Source organism: Panthera leo, chromosome A3, assembly GCF_018350215.1.
Source record: "Panthera leo isolate Ple1 chromosome A3, P.leo_Ple1_pat1.1, whole genome shotgun sequence".
NCBI classification, from domain to species: Eukaryota; Metazoa; Chordata; class Mammalia; order Carnivora; family Felidae; genus Panthera; species Panthera leo.
The window spans coordinates 59,593,999-59,617,807 of record NC_056681.1 but is presented as its reverse complement, the minus strand read 5'-3'; the positions used below and the strand labels follow the sequence as shown (position 1 = coordinate 59,617,807).

Genomic DNA, 23,809 nt, shown 5'->3' with positions numbered 1-23,809 from the left:
CAAAAATAAGAAAAGAAGCTCATCCCACTTAACAAGAATTTTCTTACCACAGTCAACCCCTGTTGCTTGAGAGAAAGGTGAACTCTTAGAAAACATGACTAAATGGGACACCATGACTGAGTTGAAGTTCTATATTATCACATTAGAGAGGATTTTGGAGTAGAATGGTCTTTCAGCTTGCAAATTTAGCATCAAAGGTGGCAAGAGGATGGAGAGAAGAGGGGTAGTGAATATCCTGCAACTCTCAACTCAAACACAAACTCTTCGTACACTTTTAGGAAAATGTGAAACAATTTCTTTTTTTCAGAATGGGGAAAAGGAAATGCTGTATTTGCCCTTTGTCTCTTCATTTTCCACTGTTTCAGCATTGCTCCTTGGTGATGAGAAAGCTGCCACAAAGCATTTTACTAGTTACCTGATTGCTGTCCTACTTAACACGTTCCGTGGTCTGCTGGCTGATGGTAGTTTAAGCAGGATCTAATTGGTAACATATTGTCGATTGAATTAAGTGCCATATGATAGAGATTTAAACCATGGTAATTTTTCCATAAAGAAAAATCTGTCAACAGACTACAGCAGAAGACCATTAATAAATCAAATTGTCATGTTTATTAGTTATCACGGGAGTCTAGTTGTCTTGTATTCATGATAGCCCCCCATTTTTAGCACCGATAAAAGGTATAAAGAGGAATCTTTGGCAAGGCGCTTCTCAGTAGGCTCACATATGTACACAAATACTTGCTTGTATTTTAATCACGAGAAAAATGGTGCTACTTCACTTTAAAAGGAACATGGATTTAGGCTGTTTTTTGGATGAGGGATAATGTTTTTATTTTCTTGCAGTTATGTTTTAAAACATTGGGAATCAACACATTGATAATCAAAGAAAAGCCAATGAAAACAAAAATGAGAACACCATTTGCTGATCAGATTCACAAAAAATAAAAGAACTGGTAAAATGTAGCACAGGATTTATAGAACAGTCGCTGTAGTTTGATTTGTAATATTATAAAAGTTGGCAATAAATTAACTTCCCATATATGGGGAATGATTCAACAGATTATGGAACACTGGTGCCAGGAAGTGCAAAATAGCTATTTCAAAGAATGAGCTAAATCCCACCTAATAACACATCATTAAGAACCAACATCATTTATCCTTTTCCTTTCCCTTTTCTTTTAACTGCCTGTACTGAAAGTCGCTTTCAACATTTTTCTCCTACATGAATAAGAAAGAATAGTACTTTATAAATGCTCCGTCACTGGAATCTTCTAAAACCCTGTGAATATGTAGGACAGGTTATTATACCCACTCTACAGGTAAAGAAACTGAAGCGTGGAAGAGAAAGTGATTTACTGAAGGAGACCCATAGCTCTCAACCTCAGGAGGCAGGATGCAAGGATATAAGTCCTTCCTCTGAACTGATATGTAGAATAAAGGGTCTAGAAATCAGAGACCAGCATCCAGCTCCTCCCCATACCTTTAAATCCCAGCATGACTTTGAACTTGTTTCTTAATTCTCTAGGACCTGGCTTCCTCATCAGTCACATTTCAACACCACTTAGTACTGTAGAGTATAGTACTGGCACTAGGAACACAGCCTGGAGATGGTCAGACCGCAACTCTCCCCAATCCCACCCAGCTTTGCACCCTTAGGCCAGCTATCAGCTATGGTCTAAAAAGGCACCATCAAGGGATCTGATGCGATAACATGAGAAGGCATGTAACAGGGGAGCACACATGAGAGACACTGAATGCATGCTATGTACTCTTCTTTGGATGCCAGTTACACACATCTACTTCCCAGGTTGCTGTGCACGTGGGTACACAAGAGGTATAAGAGCTTGTATAATCAAACCTGCCAAGCTCCGGAGCCTTGCTCCTCCCGCCAGTGGGACTCCTAGGGAAGTCTGCCCCAGGCTCCTTTCCCAGCCTCCCGCTCACTGCACCTTTGCAGGGTTTACACTTTGTGTGTCAGGTGTCCTTGTTCTGGCCTCATCTGTGTCTCCTTCTACGCTCATTTACCTACCCCACAACCTACCTTCAATCTTTCCCACTCTTCTACCATTTCCCTTCAAGTCTGACAGCTTAATTGTGAAAAAGAGGAGGATAATGATGATGATGATGATGGCCACTAACACTTATTGAGCCCTTTCAATGGGCCAGGCACTCTCCTAAGCACTTGACATCTATTAGCTACACTAAACCTTACTTAAGAGGTAGAGACTATTGTACCCATTTTACAGACATCAGGACTCTGATGCAGAGTGGTATAATGAATGACTTGCCCAAAGTCACAGCAAGTGTTAGAGTTAAGATTGGAACTCAGAAATCCAGTGAATGAGCAATGTATATTTTTCCATTTTCTAAATGCAAAATGAACAAAAATGACTAAACACTAAATGCAGGTGATGCCCAGAGGAAGAGAACCACAGTTGAACAAAAACCTTAGCACATTGTTTGTGTTACTTTCACTGTAGTAATTTCACATCAGCAGTGAGATGAGAAACCTTGACAGACCTAGGTAGAGGAGGGAACTCTTCCCACTTCACACTAAGGAGCAAATGCTTTTGAGAAAAGCAGACACCATAATTTTTTTACTTGATTAGTGTGTACACTCAAGACTAAAGAATGAGCTTACTGCCACTTCTTTGCTGCTGTGGGTGCTGCTGTGGGTACTGGTTAACAGTTGGCTTGAGCTATTTTTGTTGCGATATCAGGTCACAGAATACCCGAACGGTCTCTACCTCATGGAATTTACAACCCTTTGAATAAAAGGGATTATGAACTGCATATTTAAATATTATTTCATTTTTACATTTGTAAGAGCCTGAATAGCAAGGAATTCACATATTAGGAAAAAAATCCTTTGTCATACCATTAGTTCTCTGCCTGCAAAAATATTGTCACTATTGCTATTCTGTATTCTAGGTGTGTCTGTGTATATATATGGGTGTATATATACATATAATGTACCATATATAAATATATATGCATGATATGTGTACACCCAAGCATACATGCGTACATAGTATATAATGTGCTGTTCTAAAGAATACGAGATAGTGTTATCAGACCCTGTTGATGAGCAGGCCGTGTGTTCTGAGTTACTTATGAAGAAACAGTGACGGCCTTAGGGTAAACCTTCCTGTAACCAGGCCTCTGGGAAATCATTCTCTGTGACCATTCACGGGAGTCTATGCTGTGACTATGTCGTAGGCTCTTTTTTGGCCTAAATGAAGTTCAGACATACTGTTCATAAGGCTCGTAGGCCTAGCTATCATCACAAATGGTGTCAGCATGTCCACATCAAGATTGTATATTCTTCACATGATTCACTCACATGAATTCTGTGACCTTTTCTGATCATGTTCCAAGTCTGCCTCCACAGTCTGTCCAGCCATTCACCCAAGGTTGCATTATCTCTATAGGGTGCAATGGAGGTGCTCCTGGCTGCCCAGTCCTGAGGAGGAGGGCCAGGCTACCCTGATGCATCCCCCAAAAGGGAACATACAAAGCAGTAGTTACTTCTTCTCCACCCAAGGCAGCCCAGAGGACCCAGACGCTCTCTGGCTTGATCTTACCTCTCAACTTACAGGCTCCTTTTCTTTCCCTCCCAAATAAGTCGTCCGATTTCTTTCTTCTGAGGCTGTGTGTAGAGCTCCCGTCTCACTGGCAAAGCTTTCTGAATGGCACTTTCTATATAAACAGGAAGAGTGTGTGTGGTCGCGACTGAAGTGTGCAGGTGCTGATAGAGGATGTGAAAGTGTGGAGGCGAGTGACTAAACCAACCAGTGTCATTTCCCCACCAGACACCCAACTGCCCTCCTGTTACCCACTGCAGGGCAAAGGCTACCAGAAGGCTGAAAGCAAGAGCCTGGACCCCACTCTGGAGGACCACCTGACACAAACCAGAAGAATATGGTTGGTATATTGGCCAAGGGTGAACTCTACTGCTCTGCCTCTCCCTAACTCTATATAGACTCCTTAAAAGAATCCCAGGAACATTTTTGGAATCCCTTAAATACATTCTTATCATCAAGTACATGGATTTAAATGGCCTACTTAACTTGTCTGAAGTTCTGCTGGTTCCCCAAACTTCTCACACACAAGAGACCATAATGAAAAGCCTTATCTTGCCTCTGGTCTATAATAAGTCTTCTAGAACTTTCTAGAATACATTTTCAGTGGGAGAGAAGGTGCACTAAGTGAGTAATCAGATGACCCAAGTCTGTTCTATTTGTAGCATTTCTATCACCTCATCTCCATTCACTAGTCAACCCACAACATTAGGGCTTCTTGCCTCACTTGCTTACTTCCTTTCTACCCCATTCATCTCTGGAATTACTTTCACTAATGTCACCAGGGAGCTTACTGATGGATACTTTTTTCAGTTCCTGTCTTATCTGTCCTCCTGCAGTGTTTGATACCAGTGACCATGTCTTTCCTTCTGGAACTTCTCTCTTGTCCTCCATACTCTGCATTCTCCTGGTTGGGATCAGGTAATCTCTCTTATTGTCAGGCTTCCATTCCTCTGCCAAAGTTCCCACCCCCTCCAGGGCTATTAATCTAGTGGTTCGTGTTCTCCACGGGTGGCCTCTTCCCAAGCCCACATCCATATATTCACAAGTCTCTGCTGCTCTCCCATGACGTCCCCCAGACACTCTGGCCCAACTGGCCAAAATGAAACCCTAGTCTGTAACTCATCTACCTTTCCATGAAACCTGTAAAATCCTTCCTGCCTTGTTACCAACTTGCTCCTGTTTTCCACTCCTGAGTTTGCCTACTTCTGACCTCTTGCTTTGTCCTTGGCAAGCTTCTTTGGGTTTGATCCTCAATTATCCTTGTCCACACAGGACCACTCATCTGTATCCTCAGGCTATATTTACTTCTGGACATACCTAGAAAACGCTCCATGCAAGCCTATGCCAACCACTGGGAAATTATCCAAGCATTGACCACATCAGGTCCCTGGCAAGGGGAAAACATTTCTTTCTCTTATATTCAAATATTCAAAACAGAAATGGGGAGTCCTCCTACCTTCTTTCCTTTCTCATATACTCCTCAACATTTAATCCTCAAGCCCTGTCAATTCTACCTCTTAAACCACACCTAAATTTGTTCTCTCTTCTCCTTTCCTAGAGCCACGCCCTTACTCCAGGCTTCATCAGCAATGCCCCAGTCCTGAAAGGGGCATGTGGACCCAAGGCATGCAAGAAAATTCACTGAGTTGGGGGAAGGAAAATCTTGAATACTGTGCTTACTTGTTTTGTTTATTTGTATTGAGGGTAGATTCACATAACATGAAATTAAACATTTACCATTTTAAAATGCAGAATTCAGTGACACTGAATATATTCACAATATTGTGCAACCTACCAGCTCCATCTAGTCCCAAGACTCACGTTTATTTTTATGTCATACTTTTAGTGTTTACTTTTTGTGGACATTTTAATGCAGGTAGTGTATGAATACACTTGTATTATGATCATTTGTGAATAATCATATATCCACTGAGAATCTTTTATGAAGAATTCTTTACCAAGGAGGATGTATGATCAGAAATGTGGACACACATAGTCTCCAAACTCATCTCCCAGGTAACAGGCTCTAGAGTATTTTCCAAACTGCCTCCAAATTTTATTTGGAAGTGACTTCAAAAAGGATAACATTACAATCCCCTCACCTCAAACCCAGTGTTTAAACTCTTCAATGGCTCCCCATCATCTACAGGAAAATCCCAAATTTCCACCACTGGGTAGACAAGGTGTTTGATGCAGTAGCCTCTGCCCTCTGCAACATCATCTCTTGCCATGCTCACTACCTCCCTCCCTCCTCACCACCCAACAATACCACACCACTGGTGATTTTATGAACATCCAGGCTACTTTAGGTCACTCTTTTCTCATGCTATTTCCTCTTTAGGGGATGCCTTTGCTTCTACTGGCTATCGGGCAAGTCCCCACAGACACTAAAAATCCTTCCTCATTACTCCTCTCTGAGTCATAATTCATGACACATGCCAGCTACCACTATAGCCATTTGTCTCCATGTTGGATGGTACCACAGCAATTTGGTGGTTAAGAGGGTGGGCTCTGACATCAGAAAGACTTGGGTTTGAATCCTTCCTCTACCATTTACTAGTTGTGGAATCTTGGGTACATTACTTAAGTTCAACCTCCTCGTCTATACAATACCCACGTCAGAGTGACTGCATAAATTAAACAACATCAAGCATGCACAGGGCAAGTATCAAGTAAGTAGTCGGGAAGAGCATAGCTATTTTATTTGTTTCCCTTACTATTATGAAAGCTCGAACAATTTGTAAATTTCATACCAAGGAGAGCTACTCCTGATGAGGCAGAATGCCATTATTTTAAAAAGAGAAAAAAAAAAAAAGATTAAATCTTTGGTGTTCATTTGTAACAGAAATTCAAAGAATGCATTTTTTCCCCCAGCTGTTTTATGAGGATTCCCCAGCCACGCGTCCTCCACTTGTCCCTCCAGGCCCCTCCCACAGCCCACTCAGCAATAACCCACCACTTGCTGGTTGCTGAACACTCCAGGCTGCTCCTGCTACTGTCCTTTTTCAGGAGGCCTTTGCTGCCCCAACCCTGGCAGGGAGCACTCTGGGAGCCTGTCCATGTTCCTCTTACAGAGCATTTCTGTGTGCCCCCTACAGACGGCCCCACAGTGGTTGAACAGCTGGTCACAGATGCATTCATGTAAACTTATTTCCAGCCTCTGGCAAAATCTCTGGTACGATGTTTAATAAATATACTTCCTCTGCCACAACACCCACCACACTTAATTACAATCAATTACTTGGTCGTGCATCTTCTCCAGGAGACCAGAGGCTTTGCCAGGTGGGGATTGCACTGGCTCTGTCCATGCCTGTCTCTGTCACCCATAGTAGGCCCTCAGTAAATTTGTTGAGTGAGCATATGAATGAAAATATACTGAAGTTGGGCAAAACTAATGTTGACCTCAAATTCTATCATGTATTAACCTTGTCATGGTGTGTGGCCTTGAGCAAGTTGTAATATGTCAGAGCTTCTGTTCCCTCATAAAATTGGAACCATAATACACACCCTCCCATAGGAACAGGGCAGTTACCTAAGTAGGTCATAAACTGCAAAGCCCTTTACAAGACAGACGCCACTGGGTGTGTTTGGAGCTGGGAGCAAGAACCAATGAGAGAGGGGGACAGAAGAGACGAGGACAAATGCACTGAGCCTAAGCAGGTTAGCGGCAGAATGCCCTACTCCAAACATACCCTGTTTCTCCAGGATGAGAAAGCTGGGGCTTCACATCTGACCCCTGGAAGGGCTGTGTTTGTGGGGCTGCCATCCCCCTGAGCCCACTCCCTATTTACTATGCAAAATTCCGGAGGCCTCCCTGTAGGGAAATGGCACAATGTCTCGTGCCCTGTGATAGGGAATGAGAGCACAGGAAACACAGCTTATCCTGTCTGCGAGAACCTGGAAATAACCCCACACTCGCTGCAGTCACTGGACACTGAGAGGCCTCATGAGTGAGTCTCTCCATGAAGCTGGGATGGAGAAGTGTGTTTGGAAATCCTACAATTCCTTTTTGGGCAAATCCAACAGCTAAGGTGGTAGTGGGTGAGGAAGGACTGGTTAGTGCTGGCTGGGGTCTTCATCATAATTCCTAGCCAGAGTGGGAGCTGGCAGCCTATTCTAACTAGGTGACCAGGTGCTAGGTACAGAGGGAGGAGGCCCATTGGGGTCCTCACCTGGGAGGACTGTGCAGGATCATGGATGCACATCTGAGAACAGAGACTCTCCATCTTCATAACCCCAAGTTCTCTAGCATAGTGTCTGGCACTCAGTGCTGTGAATTTTGGCTGAGTGAATAGGGAAGATCTAATCTAATTAATGTCTGTTACGTGTATACCTATATTATTTATCCTACATGATAATAAAATAGCTGACAAAACCCTGTGAGATACATACTATCCTTATTTTTTTTTTTACATTTACTTATTTTTGAGAGACAGAGAGAGACAGAGCACAAGTGGGGGGGGGGGAGGGCAGAGAGAGAAGGAGACGCAGAATCGGAAGCAGGCTCCAGGCTCTGAGCTGACAGCATAGAGCCCGACGCAGGGCTTGAACTCACAAACTGTGAGATCATGACCTGAGCCAAAGTCGGACGCCCAACTGACTGAGCCACCCAGGCGCCCCTATTCTTATTTTTATTTTACCAATGAGGAAAATGAAGCCCAGAAGTTTAAGAAATTGCCCAAGGTCACATAGATGATTAATGATTGATGTAGAGTTCAAACACAGGTATTACTGTTTCAGGGCACATATAGTTTCTTTCTCCCTCTCTCTTCACACACACACACACACACACACACACACACACACACACACACACACACTTTGTTCACATACATTTATATGCATGTGTAAAGACAGGAAAATACATTGTGCTTGTATTTGTATGTAAATCTATATACATAATGTTTATCCTTAGCATGACTATCCCATGTGAAATTTTCATTAGATTTCTCAGCCCTACTGAGCAACCCAGAACATCCATATGTACATAAAGTGATTTTACATCATATTTCAGTATCACCCAGATCAAACCAAGGGAGGGGGTGGGAGGGGGCTAAGTAAGTTAGTTGAACGACTTATCTCTGTTAGAACCAAAACAATTCTAGTTAAAAAATAAACAGGAAACAGAAGCAAACAATCAGAAGGAAGATGGAACAAGTCTCACATATTCTGTCTCAAAATTATAGGTAAGTGGGTAACGTGTTAAGGAAAAGGAGGTAGAGAAGCCCATCACCCATAAGAAAAATCAGTGCCGGAGCCACTCTGTAATTCATGACTGGAACACGAAGCAGGGACTTCTGCAGTGATATAATAAGAAACAAATAGGGTAGACAAGGATGGAACATAATTACGGAGACACTCAATCCGCTGGTTGCATTTACCACAGAGTAAGTTGTGTGCAAGAGAATTTACATACAAATGAGATGCTGAAAGCACAGGAACAGGACAGTGATAAGACCTCATACATGCTATTAAAGCATGTCAGTGGGAAAAAAGTCATTAAATTGATACCATGTAGGTTTAACTACATTACATTACTGAAATAAATTTCAAATGGCCTCCTGAGCTTTAAAACAGGTATGAGGCTTTCAATTCAGAAAGTTAACTGATATTTTGTGTGTGTCTATCTCATTATTTGTGTTGCTTGGCCTTATTATTTTAGAAACAAATATTGTAAAATAATACTAAATCATTAGTTCTCCTGCAGGTTAAATACACTCATCCTTTTTTTTAACTTTCATGAGCATTATTTTTTATTCTTTTGTTATATGCTTCATACAATTCCTAGACAAGACTTTTTAAGGATAATTTCTTCAAATACTTCATCATTACCATTGATGCAAACTTTGTTTACATGAATAGGTAAGAAAAATTTAACTTTTATAAATAACCATTTAAACTTCTACAACAGTTAAAACAATATTTAAGAAGTCTAACAGTCTTCCTTTGCTTTTCTTGAAAAATGCTTTGTTGAAATAAATTGTGACACGGGAATGAATTTTGTATCAAATTAAACTTCATATTATTATTTTAAAATAGTGATGAAGTTCTTATTTTCAGTTTGTGCATACATTGTTAGAAGAGTCACTCTCCTGCTAGCATCGGAAGGCACATCTACCAAAAGGGACAGAAGGATTCAAAACCTATGACAGAGTAAAGTTAGGGCTGAGGCCTGGATGCGGCCCTGTTCATCCTCCCTGATTACCAGCCATGTCCTTGTTGTGCAACTTGCTCCTTGCTGCGTGGGTACCCTACCTGAACTTACTGCTCCCTGACAGGCAGCTGCAGAGCTCTCTGGAGGTGGCTGTGGAATCAGATGCCCAGGTGGCAGACACTTCCTTGCCCATGCGCTGTGTACTGCTGTGCACTGGAGGGAGCCAGATATGGCTCACTGTATTCCCTCTCTGGTCTTAGGTACTGTGGGTCATGCCATCAGACTCCCACCTACTCCAGCAATCCTCCTCAGAGTACCAGAAAAAATTGCTGAAGGCTAGCGGTAGCTAACTTGAAGTTTTCAGCTTCCCTAATCTCTGTAGATGACTTAAGGGCTCAGGAGGTCCTATGGCACAAGAGTAGTTATGGGTCGGGAAACTCTGTTCTAAAATTTGGATGCCATGAGTGGGTTATTACTTCCATACTCAATATGCCACTGGCTGGTACATGCTGTGGAAATTAATAAAGGGACATCTCACTAAAGTAAAGTTGGGAGGCTAGAAGGGGGAGTCTTAATATTCAACATCAATTACAGGAAGAATTATCAACTACAGACCCCAATGGAAGAATCATCAACAGGAAAAAATTATCGGTTACAAGCCCCACCAGGGACAATTTTACAGTGCATCTCCTATAAGAGAACGACTACCCTTTCACTCAGCCAATGAGAAACCATCATCATCCTGAACCTATGATTCTTCCGTTGGATTTTTGTTCAAAATACCCCCTCTCCAAACTTCCTCCTTCTTCTCCATAAAGTAATGTTCTCCTCCTTGTTTGATGGACTTGACTATGGTTTTGCCACAGCTTACATGTCCTTAATTGCATTTCTCTTACTCCTAAATTAATCCACTTTTTTGATGGCAAAATAACTTTTATTTTTAATGATAACACTGCATGCTACTGTTATCTCTGCATTTGAATTTTGTTAATCATTCTGTGATCATCTTAAAATATTTGCTTTCTATATATTTTTATTGACATATAGTTGACATACAATGTGAGTTTCAGGTATATAACATAGTTATTTGACAACTTTATACACTATGCTATGCTCACCAAAGTATAGCTACCATCTTTGACCATACAACATTATAAAACAATCGACTACATTCCCTCTGCTGTACCTTACCCCCAAAACTTACTCATAATTGGAATGAGTGAGAATACCTCCCACTCTCCTTCACCCATTTTACTTACTTCCCACAATTCTCCCCTCTGGAAACCACCAGTTTATTCTCTGTATTTAATAATCTGTTTTTCTGCCTCTTTTTCTTTGTTTGTTCATTTGTTTTCTTCCTCAAATTTCATATATAAGTGAAATCACATGGTATTTGTCTTTGTCTGACTTATTTCACTTAGCATAAGACTCTCTAGCTCCATCCATGTCATTGCACATGGCAAGATCTCATTTTTTTTTATGGCTGAGTAAGATTCCATCATATTTGTGTGTGTGTGTGTGTGTGTGTGTGTGTGTGTGTGTGGTGTGTGTGTGTGTGTGTTACTTCTTTATCCATTCGTCTACTGATGGACACTTAGGTTTTGCTTTCTATATGTTGATGCTGTGTTTTGGGGCACATAAATATTCCTGTTGCTTTAATTTTATTAATATGATGATTCCATTCTTCATTATAATTATAATGCATATCATCCCGAATTTGACTTTGTATGAATAGAAATGCCATATTCCCTGCCTCCTTTTATTAAGCATTTTCCTAAGAGTCTTTATTCTTTTAATTTTAATATTTCTTTGTCATTTTGATTCATATATTAGGACTCATAGTTTATTATAGTTTATGTTTCATTTGGTATTTGCCCTTTAGAAAAGGTTCTTTCCAGGGTGCCTGGGTAGCTCAGTTGGCTCAGCATCCAACTTCAGCTCAGGTCATGATCTCACAGTTCATGGGTTTGAGCCCCACGTTGGGCTCTGTGCTGACAGCTCAGAGCCTGGAGCCTGCTTCAGATTCTGTGTCTTCCTCTCTCTCTGCCCACCCCCCACCTCCTTGCCTGCCTGCTGTCTCTTTCCCAAAAATAATAAATATTTAAAAATAAATAAATAAATAATAAGAGTTTTTCCCACATTTACTTCTATTGTCTCAATTTATGTATCTTTTCTTCTTTGATTTTTCATGCTTCTCCTTTTTTATGTTTCTTGCTACTTCTCTTATTTTGATTAGTTTGAATATACTATATTATTTAATGTATAATAAATTATATATTACTGTCTTTGAAAGGTGAAAATCCTGCTTTAATTTCACTGGTCTTTTATTCTTTAATTCTAGTCATTTTAAAATTGACAAAAACATAAGTATTATTTACTGTTTTAATTTTAATAAGATGGATAAAATGTGTAATAGAGCAGCATATTGAATAGAACTACTACTGGCACAATAATTTTAGTAATTCTGGTAGGAATGGATTTAACTGAGTGTTTACCATGTGCCAGAAGCCTATGTTAAATGTTTCAAAGATGAAACTCAGTGGTGTGGTTCCCAAGGTTGAGGGCCTAGCCAAGGCCAAAGGGTTAACAGGAGCTGGAGCTGGAATCTAAACCCTTGGCAGATTGATTACAGAGGCCAACCCCAAATTCACAGGGATGCCTCAGAAATCTTTTAAGGAACGGATGTCCTCTTTCCCCCCAGTGGCCTGCTACGGTTCCTCCAAGGATATTCAGAGGGCCTCTTAGCCAAACTGGTCTGGAAAAAAAGCCATGTAGGGTGAATCCATTTAAAGTGGGGACCAATATTTGATACTCAGTAGAGAAGAAGTTTCATTATGACTTCATCTTTAAAAACCAAAATGAAAAAAGATAAAAACAAATAAAAAATGATGTGAAAAATTGTGAAAGTAAGTTTCTTTTACATTTATTAAAATGTAGGTTATAATTGTAATTATGTGCTAATTCTTAAGACAAAAAAGAAATAAACTGAGTACTATTTGGTACTATTTGGGTGGCCTTTTCTATTTGGGTTCAACATTCCTGAGAAAACTACCTTAGGGTAGTACCTAAGGACATCCTTCGCCTCACATAGTTTTATGGCACAAACATAAAGAAAAGTATCTCTTTTATTTAAGAAGCAGCAGCAGCAGCAGCAAAGAATTCAAATGTTTGCCTAATGCCTCTTTTAATCCTTTGACATTAAAATCACTCTAAGTGGCTGTTAATTTTCTCTTCAATTTTTTACTGGAGAAACTTTGCTAACCTGCATTAGATAATAGTTTTACATGTGATTCAAATAGTTCTCCAGCACCACTTTCATCTGTTCCATGAAATGTCAGCATCTTTTGCAAAATATATAATTTCATTTTGCATTGGAATTACATTGCATACCCATTGTATTGTACTGCGTTGTCCTGCTTACATATGACAAATGGGGAGGGGCAAACTGTACCAGTCTTGGTCCCTATAGGAAGCAGATAGCATACTCAATCAGACTGTGTAATTGAGGGGAGTTTAATAAAGAAACCTTTAAAAATGTTGTTGGGCAGGGTTGGAGAAACCAGTAAAGGATACTGAAGGATATGTGGGTTAGCAATAGCAGGAAGTCATTGCCAGTCACCCACATTCCCCAAACCCCCACCTGTGACCCAAAGCACATAGCCATAGCCAGAGGGGAGGGCTGCCACAAAGAAGCTTTGATAGAGGTATAAGGACACAGGGCATTCACAGTAATCCATTTAAGAAGGTGGGAAAACAATTATCATGACATCACATTTCTATTGTCTTCTGGTCTCTCACCAGTGACCTCATTGGCTAAACCCAAATGGAATCCAGAGAGGAAGGGAGCCTATTGGTTACATTTATAGAGTTCAGACTCTCAGGAGAAAGGGAGGTGGAAAGGGAGAAATTGGATCTAGGGGTATAAATTAATACCTATCATACTGACCAAAAATATGTTGATTTGTTGACTCAGTAGATTCTGGTGTTAAGTGGAGAGTTAGTTATATTTGAGTGAGAACAAACCCTACAGGTGCTCAGTTCACTATGAATCTTCTAGTTTTATAACTGTCTTGGCTATATTACATCATAACTGGAGCAATCTGCATGACAAATATTGGGTTAATGTGATCTGAAGTTCCTTTCTAAAGGAATGCAGAAGACAGTTTCCTTTCTTTGAAGAGAGAAGAAATCAAATAAAGGGTATATTGAACACATGTGTTTTGAGGACATATTTGTATATACATACACAAAAATGTTGCCATATAGCTTTGGTAGATTTATTGAGTCACCTAGCAGTACTGGACATGTCAATAGCTAGAAAATGCTTTCTGGCATTTTGAATCCAGAGGCCAAATCTAAGCTTTCAAGCCTTCACTTAACCACTAGTTTCATAATCTCACCCGACTTACAAGGTTTAATGAGTAAAAATGAAAGTTTCAGAAAGAAATTAAGTTGGAAATCATTCCATTTTGTATCATATTTACAATGGCTTAGGAAAATTTTTTAAAGACAAAGTTACTTCTGGCTCCATACTGAAGCCTTTCAGAAGACCTGAAATGAATGTCATCCAGAATAATCACTGAAATGTATTTGCTTTGATACGTTCAAGATAATTTCCCTGGTTTTGAACATTCTAATGGTTAAAGCAGGACAAATAAGGGCAAAAGGAACAGAACACATCATCCTGACAAAAATCGGAGTCCAGGCTACAGTTGCAAAAATCACTTCTTTTTAACTGGTGAGTCATTCACTTATTTTAAAATGAAGCTTACCACTACCTACCCTACCAGGAAACTAGAAAATGGCCCGTGGCTTAAAGTCTGTTACAGGATTAATTGGCTCTCTATGCTATTATATTTTCACATGGGACAATGAACATAGAGCAAACCATCTCTATAAATGGATCAAAGCAAAGGATGAAAATATTGGGAGGGCTATTATCTCAAAATTTTATTCTTCTAAGAATCTACCACTATTTTTGATCAACACCAGCATTAGTTATTTTATTACTGAGGGCACAACAGAAAACATTATTGTGAGAACATTCATGAACATTAGTACTAGTAAAATGTGAAAAACTATAATCAAATTAAAAGTAACATATAATCTTTGGCATCTGTGTGTTCACAATTCAAATGTAGTTTTATTAAAATCCTATAAAATATTTCTTTTCAGGCTATGATGGAATTACTTGTAGTAGACCAATGCTTTAGCTGAAAACAAATGGAAAAGCAAATACAAAGTAAATTTGTCTGAGGGCATTGCAGAAATGCTGGGAGATTGCCAGGTCTTGAAGGGCCAAGGTCCTAGAGAAAAGGGAAACTCACCGAGGAGAACTCTACCATTTTTATTCCATTCTTCTTCTTAGGACATTTGCTGATTCCTGACATGGAGAGAGAAAACTTTAACTGGGCAAAAGAAAACTACTAAGAATCAGATAAACCAGAAGAACTTCTGATAATCTCATAGGAATGGAGATGCAAAATAGGGGTTTGGGGTTGTCAAGACAGCTAAAACATGAAGGGCCAAGTACTCAAAGAGAAGAGTTCAGAAAAGTGAGTCTGATACTCCATAGCAGTTTTCCTCTTGAGGCATTTGCTGATTTTTTTAAATTTTTATTTATTTATTTTTAGAGAGAGAGACAGACTGAGAGATAGTGTGCACATGTGTGTGTGAGAATGGGGGAGGGGCAGAAAGAGAGAGGGAGAGAGAGAATCCCAACCAGGCTCCATGCTGTTAGCACAGAGCCCAATGCAAGGCTTGATCTCACAACCTATGAGATCATGACCTGAGTTGAAATCAAGAGTTGGACACTTAACCAACTGAGTCACCTAGATGCCCCAGCATTTGCTCTTTCTTAATTTGTGTGATGTAAAAGGCTCAGAAATCAGGGGAGGAGTTAATATGGTGAAGTAGCAGGGGCACCCTTCTCTTGTCTTGTCCCTTGAACACAGCTAGACCAACATCAAATCATTTTGAACACCTAGGTAATTGATCTGAGGATTAAGAGAACAATTGGCATAATTTGAGGGTGAGAACATGGCAGGTAAATGATGCAGAGAGGGGAACTGGGAGACAGAAAAGCCACAGTACCTTTGAAGTTCCTTCAAAGCCACAGAGAGGAGGGAGCTGTTTTCAGAGAAATTAGAAAGAGAGGGGGAGAGAGCAGCGCATGGATTTGCACTGCACTCCCTCTGAAAGTAGCTAGAGAGAAAGAGAGAACAAGTGGAAAAAAAAAAAGTGAAAACACTTGCAGAGGACTGCAGGAGAAAACTTCCCCAAAATCATTGATGGGGGGAAAGAAGAGGGTTTCAATAAACAGTGGAGCACAGACTCGGTCTCAAGTTCTGGAGGTCACCTGGTGATGCTCCAGCAAAGGAAGCAGGGCAGAGTCCCAGGAGCAGGCAGAATCCCCTGGGTCACTTGGGGAGAAGCAGTTTGGAGTACATTTGGTAGAGGCCATATGGCTTCTCCTAGGGCAAAAGACCTGGCAGACACCATAGAGCTGCCCTGTTCACCACTATAGGAACAAAGATGCTGGCTGAGGGCAGCAAACCCTGGTGCCTGCTATGTGTTGTGATTTACTATAAACTCCAAGCTGCTGCAACTGCGTGGTCGAATGAACATTTTCTGGGACAAATTGGCTCCAGCCACAATGTGGTAAGACCCCCTCCCAGAGACCAACGTGGTTCTCAGCAGTGGGGGTCTCTGAAAGTGCGGGCTTTTGAAACATAGCCGTGACCGAAATAAAACCCAGAAGGGTCACACCACCCGCCAGGCAGACAGATCAGCCACAAACAGGGTCAAAGCAGGGAGTTGACAGAAGCTGGGAACACAGGAGGTGTGACTGATCCCATATCTGTGAGGGCCAAACACCCACTCTGGAGACTAGAGAGTGGGGTGAATCCATTTTCTTTTTCTTTTTTTTATTAAAGTATACATGATATAATTTTAATATGCAAACCACACATATACATGGCAAGTGTGCACACATACACACATGCCCATTCCCACTACTGTTGGAAAATTATTTAAATTTTTTTCTGTTTATTTATTTTTGAAGGAGAGAGAGGCAGAGCATGAGCAGGGGAGGGACAGAGAGGAGACACAGAATCTAAAGCAGGCACCAGGCTCTGAGCTGTCAACACAGAACCCAACACAGGGCTTGAACTCATGAGCCTTGAGATCAAGATCTGAGTTGAAGTCGGATGCTTAACCGACTGAGCTACCCAGGCACCCTTTCACTATGTAGCATTTTGTATTTCCCACGATTGTTTACACGTGTTGCTTCAAATTTGTTTTCACCTGCAGCCCACCAGCACTGATGGACCTCAGTGAGCTAAAGGGCACCACAGAATGGAGAAAGAAACCATTACAACAGGCCCCCACCCTGCTGTGCCTCCAAGCACTTCAATAGAGCAAGTCTGCCTGAGAATCAGAGCAGCAGGCCCTTACCCCAGAAGACAAGCACAAGCACAAACCCCTTCTATGCACTAAGTCTACTGATCATAAAGTGCTGCAAAGCTTCAGCTCTAGGGGAAACTGGATCTAGCTTCCTTTTGCGTGTGCGCGCACGCGTGTTTTTATTATGCTTGTTTTTGTTTTTATTCTATGATACAGAAAGAGTAATTTTTAATTTTATTTTGTTAATTTTATTAATTTTATTTTTAAATTTTTTATCTTTTTTCTCTTTCCTTTTTTCTATCAAACTTCTCTCTCTTTGTTTTAATATACAGGTTTTTTAATGTTTATTTTATTTTTGAGAGAGAGGGAGTGAGCATGAGCAGGGGAGGGGCAGAGAGAGGGGGAGACAGAGGATCTGAAGCAGGCTCTGCCCTGTAAACACAGGACCCAAAGTGGAGCTTGAACCCACAAACTGTGAGATCATGACCTGAGCGAAAGTCAGATGCTTACCTGACTGAACCACTTAAGCCACCCAAGCACCCCTCTATCAAGCTTCTCTTAATAAGAAGACCAAAACACACCTAGGACCTAGCTTCCTTTATTTATTTATTTTTAATTTTTAAATTTTATTTTATTATTATTTTTTCCCACAAAAATGACAAGATGGAGGAATTCAACCCAAAAGAAAGAACAGAAAGAAATGATGACCAGGGATTTAATCAATAGAGATACAAGTACGATGTCTGAACTAGAATTTAAAACAACAATTATAAGGATTCTAGCTGGGCTTGAAAAAAGCGTACAAGACACTAGAGAATCCCTTACTGCAGAGATAAAAGAGCTAAAATCTAGTCAAGCCAAAATTAAAAATAAATGCTATAACTAAAATGCAAACCTGAATTATTGCTATGACAGCAAAGATGGACAAAGTAAAGAGTTAGTGATATAGAAGATAAAATTGTGGAAAATAACAAAGCTAAAAAGAAGAGGAAACAAGGGTAATGGATCACAAAGGTAGAGTTAGGGAACTCAGTGACTTATTAAAATGGAATAACATTTGTATCATAGGTGTCCTAGAAGATGAAAAGAGAGAAAAGGGAGCAGAAAGTTTATGTGAGCAAATTATAACTGAAAACTTCCCTAAACTAAGGAAGGGTGTAGACATCAAAATTCAAGAAGCACAGAGAACTCCCATTAAATTCAACAAAAGTTGGCCATCATCAAGGTATATTATAGTCAAATTCACAAAATACACATACAAGGAAAGAATCCTGAAAGCAGCAAGGGAAAAGAGTCCTTAAACTGTTTGCAGCCTATCTGTCCACAGAAACTTGGAAGGCCAGAAAAGAGTTGCAGGATACATTCAACTTGCTAAATGGGAAAAATATGCAGCCAAGAATACTCTATCCAGCATGGCTGCCATTCAGAATAGAAGGAGAGATAGAGTTTCCCAGACAAACAAAAACTAAAGGACTTCAAGTCCACTAAACCAGCCCTGCAAGAAATATTAAGGGGGACTCTCTGAGTAAGGGAAAAAAAGACCAACAGCAACAAAGACTAGAAAGGAACAGAGAACATCACCAGAAACACAAACTTTACAGGTAACACAATAGCGTTAAACTCATATCTTTCAATAATCACTCTGAGTGTAAATGGACTAAATGCTCCAGTCGAAAGACATAGGGTATCAGAACGGATAAAACAAAAACAAAAACAAGACCCATCTATATGCTGCCTATGGGAGACTCATTTTAGACCTAAAGACATTGGTCTTCCAAACTCATTCTACAAGGCTAGCATTACCTTGATTCCAAAACCAAAGACCCCATTATAAAGGAGAATTACAGGTCAATATCCCTGATGAACATGGATGCAAAAATTCTCAATATACTAGCAAGTTGAATTCAACTGTACATTTAAAGAATTATTCACCACAATCAGGTGGGATTTATTCCTGGCCTGCAGGCTGGTATAACATTCACAAATCAATCAACATGATACACCACATTAATAAAAGAAAGGATAAGAACCATATGATCCTGTCAATAGATGCAGAAAAAGCATTTGACAGAATACAGCATCCATTATTGATAAAAAACCTTAACAAAGTAGGGATAGAAGGAGCATACCTCAATATCATAAAGGCCATATATTAAAGACCCACAGCTAATATCATCCTCAATGGAGGAAAACTCAGAGCCTTTTCCCTATGGTCAGGAACCAAACAAGGATGTCCACTCTCACCATTACTATTTAACATAGTACTGCAAGCCTTAGCCTCAGTAATCAGACAACAAAAATAAATAAAAGGCATCCAGATTGGCAAGGAAGAAGCCAAACTTTCACTATTTTCAGATGGCATGATACTCTGTATAAAAGCCAAATGACTCCACCAAAAAATTGCTAGAACTAATACATAAATCCAGTAAAGTCTCAGGATATAATATCAATGTACAGAAATCTGTTGCATTTCTATACACCAATAATGAAGCGATAGAAAAAGAAATCAAAGAATAAGTCCCATTTGCAATCGCACAAAAAACAATTAGATACCTAGAAATAAACCTAACCAAAGAGGTAAGATATCTATACTCTGAAAACTATAGAAGACTTATGAAAAAAATTGAAAAGGACACAAATAAATGGAAAAGCATTCCATGCTTATGGATTGGAAGAACAAACATTGTTAATATGTCTATACTATTCAAAGCAGTCTCCACATTTAATGCAATCCCCATGAAAATACCACCACATTTTTCAAAGCGCTACAACAAACAATCCTAAAATTTGTTTGGAACCATAAAAGATCCCGAATAGCCAAAGCAATCCTGAAAAAGAAAAACAAAACTGGAGGCCTCACAATTCCGGATTTCATGCTGTATTGTAAAGCTGTAGTCATCAAGACATTATGGTACAAAAACAGACACATAGATCAGATCAATGGAACTGAATAAAAACAATTAAAAAAAAAAAGAAATGGACCCACAACTATATGGTCAACTAATCATTGACAAAGCAGGAAGGAATATCCAATGGAAAAAAGACAGTCTCTTCAACAAATGGTGTTGGGAAAATTGGACAGCAACATGCAGAAGAACAAAACTGGATCACTTTCTTATACTGTACACAAAAATGAATTCAAAATGGATGAAAGACCTAAATATGAAACACGAAGCCATCAAAATCCTAGAGGAGAACACAGGCAGCAACCTCTTTGACATCAACCTCTTTGATGTTCTTACTAGACACGTCACCAGAGGCAAGGGAAACAAAAGCAAAAATGAACTATTGGGATTTCATCAAAATAAAAACTACAGCACAGTGAAGGAAGCAATCAACAAAACTAAAAGGCAGCGTATGGAACAGGAGAAGATATTTGCAAGTGACAGATCTGATAAAGGGTTAGTATCCAAAATCTGTAAAGAACCTATCAAACTCAACACCCAAAAAACAAATAACCCAATTAAGAAATGGGCAGAAGATATGAATAGACACTTTTCCAAAGAATACATCCAGATGGCTGCCAACATATGAAAAGATGCTCAATATCACTCATCATCAGGAAATACAAATCAAAATCAAAATCAAAACCACAATGAGATACCACCTCACACTGGTCAGAATGGCTGAAATTAACAATGCAAGAAACAACAGGTATTGGTGATGATGTGGAGAAAGGGGAATCTTCTTGCACTGTTGGTGGGAATACAAACTAGAGCAGTCACTCTGGAGATGAGTATGGAGGTTCCTCAAAAAACTAAAAATAGAACCAGCAATATGATCCAGCAATTGCACTACTAGGTATTTACCCAAAGGATAATAAAATACATATTGAAAGGGTGCATACATCCTGATGTTTACAGAAGAATTATCAACATTAGCCAAACTATGGACAGAACATGAAGGTCCATCGACTTCATGGATGGAATAAAGAATGAATAAAGAATGGATAAAGATTGGAGATATATATATATATATGGAATAAAGAATGGAATAAAGAATTCCATGTATATATATATGGAATAAAGAATGGAATAAAGAATGGATAAAGATTGGATATATATATATATATATATACACACACACACACACACACACAATGGAATATTACTCAGTCTTCAGAATAATGAAATCTTGCTATTTGCAATGATATGGAAGAACTAGAGTGTATTATTTTAAACAAAATAAATCAGAGAAAGACAAATACCATATTTCAGTCACATGTGGAATTTAAGAAACAAAACAGATGAACATATGGGAGGAGGGGAGAAGAGAGAGGGAAACAAACCATGAGAGACTCTTGAAGGTAGAGAACAAACTGAGGGTTGATGGAGGGAGGTGGATGGAGGATGGGCTAGATGGGTGATGGTTATTAAAGAGGGCATTTGTTATGATGAGCACTGGGTGTTGTATGTAAGTGATGAATCACTGAATTGTACTCCTGAAACCAAATTGCACTATATGTTAACTATCTAGAATTTAAATAATAAATTGAAAAAAAAAAAGGCTCAGAAACGACTGAAAAAAACAATAGGAAAACATAGCAAAAGTTTTTACTGGTCATGTATATGTGGGGAAAGGAAAATTAGAGCCTAGTACCCTCTAAAATCTAGAAAACACCCAAGCTCTCAGTGGGAGTCTGGAATATGTATTAAGGGTAGGTTTAAATCAGAGACAGATTCAGTCTTACAAAGGCTGTAACATAGCTTTGAAGCAAGGATTAAGGTAAATTGCCCATATGTGAGCTGTCTGGCAGAGGGTAGCATTAATCCTCTCACCCTCTCCAATTTTTTATACATAATGTTTGACATTCAATTAAGCATATCAAGTATATAGTAAACAGGGTCAAGAGATAAATAGGCAATAAAAATAGACAGAAAGGTGATCAAGATATTTTAGTTATCATAAACATTCATGTATCTAATTAATATATTTGTGAAACTAGATGGTAAGATGAAGAATTTCAACAGAGAACAGAGAAACTAAGAAAGAGCTCAATAAATAGGTACATCAGCAGATTTAAAACAACTGACAGGATTACCATATTTAAAGATAGGTCAATTGAAAAATATACACATTAACCCAATGAGAAAAAATGGAGAGAAAAAAGTGTTAGGAACATAAGAATTATAATGAAAAGGTCCAAAATATGTATATCTGCGATTTCAGAAGAAGATAGATTAGGCAAAAGCAATATTTAATTTTTTTTAATGTTTATTTTTGAGAGACAAAATGTGAGTGGGGGAGGGGCAGAGAGAGAGGGAGACACAGAATCCGAAGCAGGCTTCAGGCTCTGAGCTGTCAGCACAGAGCTTGACGCAGGGCTTGAACTCACAAACCATGAGATCATGACCTGAGCTGAAGTCAGACGCCCAACGGACTGAGCCACCCAGTTGCCCCAAAAGCAATATTTAAAAGAGGTAATGTCTGACAGTTTTCCAAGACTTATAAAAGACATCATGCTACAGATACAGGGATCACTCTGACCCTCAAGAATTATAAATAAACTAAAGGAAATAACAACCCATATATCTACATACATCAGTGTAAAAATGAAGAAACTTAAAGATAATGGGGAAATATTAAAAGCAGTCAAAGAAAAAAGACACAGAACTTTCAAATGGTCAATGAACAACAAGGCTAATATCTGACTTCTCAATGAAAACTTCAGAAGCCAGAAAACAATGGAAAGGTATCCTTAGGTATTGAAAGGAAGTAATTTCCAAACTAGAATTTTATGCTCAATAAATATATTCTTTAAAAATTAAGGAAAAATTGGGGTGCTTGGGTGACTCAGTCACTTGAGTATCCAACTTCTGCTCAGATCACGATCTCACAGTTGGTGGGTTCGAGCCCCTCATCAGGCTCTGTGCTGACAGCTCAGAGCATGAAGCCTGCTTCGGATTCTGTGTCTCCCTCTCTCTCTACCCCTCCTTCACTCACGCTCTGTCTCTGTCTCTCAAAAATAAATAAAAATGTTTAAAAATTTTTTTTAATTAATTAAAATTAAGAAAAATAAAGATACTTTTAAACAAACAGAGAATTTATTGCCAGGGATTCCCAAACAAAAAACACGAAATCAGGCTTTCCAGGCAGAAAAAAAATGATCCCACATTGAAATACAGAAAGGAATAAAGAAAGGAGATACACAAATGAATAACATGCTAACAACAACTCACGTGATGTATGTACAGTTAAAGTTCAAGACAACCGTATCACAAAAAGCAGAGAATGAGTAAATGGAGTTAAAACTTCTAGCATGAGAAGTGGCCAAAGAACTAATTTATAATGAAACTTAAGAAGTAAAAAGCACAGGGGTGCCTGGCTGGCTGGGTCAGTAGAGCATGCATCTCTCGATCTTGTGGTGGTGAATTCGAGCCCCATGTTGAGTATCGATATTACTTAAAAATAAAATCTTTTTGTCTTTCTTTTCAAAGTTTTTTTTAAATTCTAGTTAGTTAACAAAAAATAAAATCTTAAAAAAAAGGAAGTAAAAAGCACAGACTGTAGTCTGTAGGGTGGCCATTTAAAGAATAGTATAGGAATACATAACTAAAAGCAAGATGAAAACTGTGGAATAATAAAAATATTTTTAATTATCTAAAAGAAATTTTAAAATAAATAAATAAATAAATAAATAAATAGTCTACAAAATAGGCAGGATGGC

The 23,809-nt window shown here is 39.2% G+C and overlaps 1 protein-coding gene across 2 annotated transcripts in view; it reads right to left on the bottom strand.

Annotated features, from left to right (window-relative positions):
- Positions 1–3,676, bottom strand: part of AFF3 (AF4/FMR2 family member 3) — a 567,801-nt gene extending 564,125 nt beyond the window's left edge. For both annotated transcript variants that reach the window (XM_042931993.1, XM_042931995.1), the window contains exon 1: positions 3,585–3,676. The gene's annotated coding sequence lies outside the window, so the exon portion shown is untranslated. The remainder of the gene's footprint in view (positions 1–3,584) is intronic.
- Between the last annotated feature and the right edge of the window lie 20,133 nt (positions 3,677–23,809).